This window comes from Bison bison, unplaced genomic scaffold, assembly GCF_000754665.1.
Source record: "Bison bison bison isolate TAMUID 2011002044 unplaced genomic scaffold, Bison_UMD1.0 scf7180017864525, whole genome shotgun sequence".
NCBI classification, from domain to species: Eukaryota; Metazoa; Chordata; class Mammalia; order Artiodactyla; family Bovidae; genus Bison; species Bison bison.
Window position 1 is genome coordinate 13,215,980 of NW_011495076.1, and position 5,137 is coordinate 13,221,116.

Genomic DNA, 5,137 nt, shown 5'->3' on the forward strand with positions numbered 1-5,137 from the left:
CGGGCCGGCAGCCATCCGCCCGCTCGTCGAGGTACGAGAACTGGGCACATGCCCAGGCCGGCTTAAGGCCCTGAGCGCAAATAGGAGAATTAAAGCCACAGGGCGAGGTGAAAGAAAAGAAAGAGCCCAGAAGCTGATTCTCCTGACACGGCCCCACGAAAGTGGCGGTGCAAAGACACACAGATTAAATGTCCGGCCTCCCGAATCCGAATTCTCTATTAGAGCAAGTAAGGTCCTTCTCTTCAGTTCCCCCAAGCCCACGTCTAGAAATCACATAAGGCACCCTTTTCATTTTTTCTTAAAAAAAATTTTTTTCCCCCAACACTGCCGCCAGGACGTTTTTACCCGTTTGGTTTATATGCCTGCCTTTGTTTGATTCTCATTCTCCAAAACCATCAAATTCCCCATCAGAATGTCTGCTACTACCGTTTATTGCGTTACCGGGCCCCTCAACTGTACCTATCTATACAATCTCTTTCCAAAAAGGTGAAAGCAGGCTAACGAAGAAATGTTGTGTCATTGCTTGTAAAAGACAGTTCTCTACTCTTAAGAGAATTTAAAGAATTATCCCCATGTAGTGGGGACACGTAGGGCTTCCCAAGTGGCTCAGTGGTAAAGAATCTGCCTGCCAATGGAGCCACAGGAGAGGCGAGTTGGATCCCTGCATTGGGAGGATACCCTGGAGAAGGAAATGGCCACCTGCTCCAGTATTCTTGCCTGGAAAATCCGATGGACCCAGGAGCCTGGCAGGTTACAGTCTATGAGACCACAGAAGAGTCAGACACGACTTAGAGACTGACAACAACGAAGTGAGGACACACACACCGGACAAGAACGAGACAAAGCAAAAGCTTGCCTAAAAAGTGATTTTAGGGAATTATAAAGTCTCAGAAGGTATTTCATGTGTGAGTTAGGCCCAAACTCTTCATTTTCCCTCCCCACATCGGTTTCGATTGCTACCCTTTCCTGCCAATTCCTCGGATGTGAAAATCTATCACCTTATCAAGACCATATGGTGTAGGCTTTCCCAAATCTCCAGATCCTAAAAATGTGTTGAAAGCACAAAATCAAATGGAGGCATTCAAGCTACGTTTCAAAGAAGGAAAAGCAAATCACAACCAAATCCTGGACTTGAAATTCTGGAAGATGAATATCTAGTTTGAGGATTACAGATCAGAGTTCATTTTTTTTAAATGGCGGCCTCCTAAATGAAAGCACTTTAATTGCTTCACTTTCCAAATTGGATCTAAATATAAGGCAAAACAGGACAGAGAAAATCTTTTCTGCAAAGGTCCTTAAAGGGGATAATTGATAAATTGTAAAAAGTTCCCTTCCAGAAGAGTGCTACATCCATAAAGAACTTTCACCTGGAATCCTGGGTTAAGCGTCACAGGTTTAGAAATCACTTCCAGCATGTCCTATAAGCAGAAATGTTCATTTATTTTCTTTTGATTTCTCTCTGGTAGTTCCTCCCTCTCTTATCTGCATGGTTTTCATCCTTATTCATTATACCACTTTCTTTTATCAAATATTTTCTTTGAAATTGCTCAATACTAGAATAACTAGACTCCTTATTAGATAAAAGAAAAGCATTTGATGGTAAAACGTAGATGCTGAGCTGATAGTAAAAATTTTAAGCTGGAACCAAAAGCATTCCTTGTTCTTTTCAAAATACATTTTCACACCATAAGGTAATATATTTTCTTGATACTGATACTTGGTACTGAAATTGAATTACTACCCAAGAAATTAACCAACTCACTTCTGAAAAAATAAGAGTAAACTTCACTTGGGAGTTAAGAACTAGAAATACGACATGACAATATTTCTGGGAAGCAAATCTCATTTATTTTATACATGAAACTCAACTTAAAAAAATCATCATTGGGAATAAATAGCTTCTATTAGTCTAAATAAAATTAAAACTATCACATCACAAAGAAATCAATCCCTGAGTGTTTTCTTTCCTCTCTCATTTTTTGTTTTTAATGAAAAATAAACAAGTAGGAAAGGAAGAAAGAAAGAAAAAGAAGTCACAGGGCATTTTCTAACTGCCAAAATTCAAGACCTGGGAAGAAAAACAGCATTTTTGTCTCTACCTTAAACCTGCCACTGCACACTGCTAAGGGTTGAAGGAATGTCCCAACCTAGTGCACAGAAGTAGCACACCAGGAGTTAACTCCCTCACTAGTCACCTGGCTGGGGTTGCTTCTCCACCAGGAGGACATTTGATGGATTAAATTCTCCCCTAAATTAGCCTCTGTTGAGATTGCAAATTAACTCTTTCAGAAATACTTCTCTTTGCACAAAGACAAGCTCAATTAGAGTCAAACTAAAACAGATCTGAAAGGGTACTGACTTAATGGCTTTAGAAATTAAATCTTTTGAAGCTTCATTAAACAGCTAAAAAATGTACTGCAGAAACCAACACAACATTGCAAAACAATTTTTCCCCCAACTAAAAAAAAAAAAAAAAAGACATCCTAGGGTTTGAATGAACATTTCTGGAAAATGAAAAAAGAAGGGGCGAAAGTATAAGCAGGAAGAAAAGCAATGAATATATATAACAAAATGAATAATGATTTCTAATTAGTAAATTTCTTTCAGCATTAAAATGGAAGGAGAGATATTGAATATTTTACAAACAGAGAAAACTATTGGTTACATTGTCTTCTCCTTTGAGCAAAAGGGATGATCCACTGACAAATGAATTCAGAATTATTTTCTGAATTATTATTTTCTGAATCCTGGAATAAATGTATTTGTGCTGAGCCATAGCACACTCTTCAGAATTCTCTTTTAAAACCAAGGAAATGGGTTTCTGCAGCTAGAAATGCAGACTTTGCTTGGGGAACCAAGTGGTTTTCTGATTAAACCATGACCTTGACCTCACTGGCCACATCCTCCAACCCACTAAACCAAAACCCCAGAGTCTTATACATAATGATGCAGTGTGTGCTTCCTTCCACGTGAAAAGATGAAAGAACTTACACATGTATCAAAACTGGTTCCCTGTTAGAATAAGAAAATTCTTAATTTCAGTCAATGGCAACATTTATGCTAACTCCAAAGAGCAAACCATATGTTACCATGCCTTACTGTTGCCAAATGACAAAATTACTGAGTAGCATATCATTTCTGACTCTATCCATAGGGCTATAGTTATGAAATATAAATATTCCAGACCATACTTATCCCTGTCTACACTGCGGTGGCCAACCTGGGAAGCCCCAGATCTTGACATAAGAAATTCTAACAAAAGAGCACAGATGAGCTTTGATCGCCCTGTATCTATCACATGTTTTTGAAACCAAGACATTGCCAGAAATGAGTTTTCATATGACCTAACTACATTCCCTCTTAGTCAACTTGTCATTATCTGCATGTGCTCAGGCTCTTTGTGGATTTCTCAGTATATTTAATCCTAATCTAGTTAGCCACTCTTGTCAACAACCTATGGTTTTGGAAGGCCGCCTCCACCAACTGCAGTTGGTGTGTGCCAAGGGAATGCAAGCTAATTTTACCTAAACTAAAAGCAAAATATAATTAGGAAATTAAACATGCCAGGTAGACGCAAGCCAAAACTAAACATAAATATATTATTATAATCACTCCCAGGCCCTTTTAACACCACCTCTAGTTGGGAACTGCATTTGGTCATTCAACGCTAAAGCAATGTCCAAATACAAGATTTTTTTGAAGAGTTAAGGTTTTAGTAAGAACATTATTCCCCAGTTTGGTCACTCTAAGAACAGAAACTCAGGCTAACATAGAATACAGTAGTGTTGCTTCACTTCTATTTGTGTGCTTAGTCTCTCAGTCGTGTCCGACTCTTTGTGACCCCATGGGCTGTGTAGCCTGTCAGGCTCATCCATCCATGGGGATTCTCCAGGCAAGAATACTGGAGTGGATTCCCATTCCTTCCTCCAGGGAATCTTCCCAACACAGGGATCAAACTCAGGTCTTCTGCATTGTGGGTAGATTCTTTACTGTCTGAGCCACCAGGGAAGCACTTCCATTTAATATTGTTAAAATCTTCAACTATTATTTGCTGGTTGGACTCTTATCTGCAGAAGTCATTTCCAAGAGTTAGTTTAGTGCAAAACTATTATGGAAAAACAATTTTAACAAAGAAATCTAACCCATTGCTGTCCCTCATCCACCTGAATTGGAAATGAATCTGACTGTTTCCGTTTATTCAGCCTCTTTAGCAACCTCAGAAGCCTGCCTTATGTAGTTACTAGGCAACCACCAAAGCAGGGGTGTTTATACCATTAGGCATTAATTATAGAGAGCTTTATTTTTCTTAGAAAGTTTAAAAACTATTTAAATAGATTATGAGAGCAGACCCTTTTCTCCTCTGATGAGGAATGCAGAGCTAGCTCTAAAATCAAAACTGAGATTTTCTTTTCACTGTGGGGTGTGCATTGTTCAATTCAAAGGTAAATGTAGTACTTGAAGAATTGATAAGGAAACTAAAGATGATGGCCTTAAATCTTCATAAATATGTAGATGGAATATATGATTGACTTAGTGATGATTTACTTCTGACACAAAATGCAAAATAAGGGTCTTCTTTGGCGGTTCAGTGATTGAGACTCTGTGCTTCTCCTGCAAGGAGCACAGAGCACAGGTTCAATCCCTGGTCTAGGAAATAAGATCCCACATACTGCGCAGTCTGTGTGTGCATGGGGCGGGGGGTGGGGAGGCTGGTTAGTGGGTGGGAAAGATGTGTAAAACAAACAAAAACATGCAAGAGAAAAGCTGTAAGTATATAGCTCGCTAATGGAAACTTGTGAAATAAACAATACACCACTGTTTCCCAGACAATTGTCATCATTAGCCATATACCAAGTTAATGGAGTTTGAAATATTTTGGGAATTTTTGAGACATAAATTCCACCTTATACTGCCCCAAATCTCACTTTATGACAATAGTTTTTGGTCTACATTTTTTTTAACTGATTCAAATCTGTTGGCCTTTTTTAAAAGTGCCTGAAAATATGATGTCATTATTTGAAAAGTCATACTATAAATATACGTAGCAGACATTATTCAATTAACCAAACAAAATAAAATTTAAGTCAAAACATGAATAAAGCAATGTCATAGCTAGACTTGAAGGCTTGGTCTTATT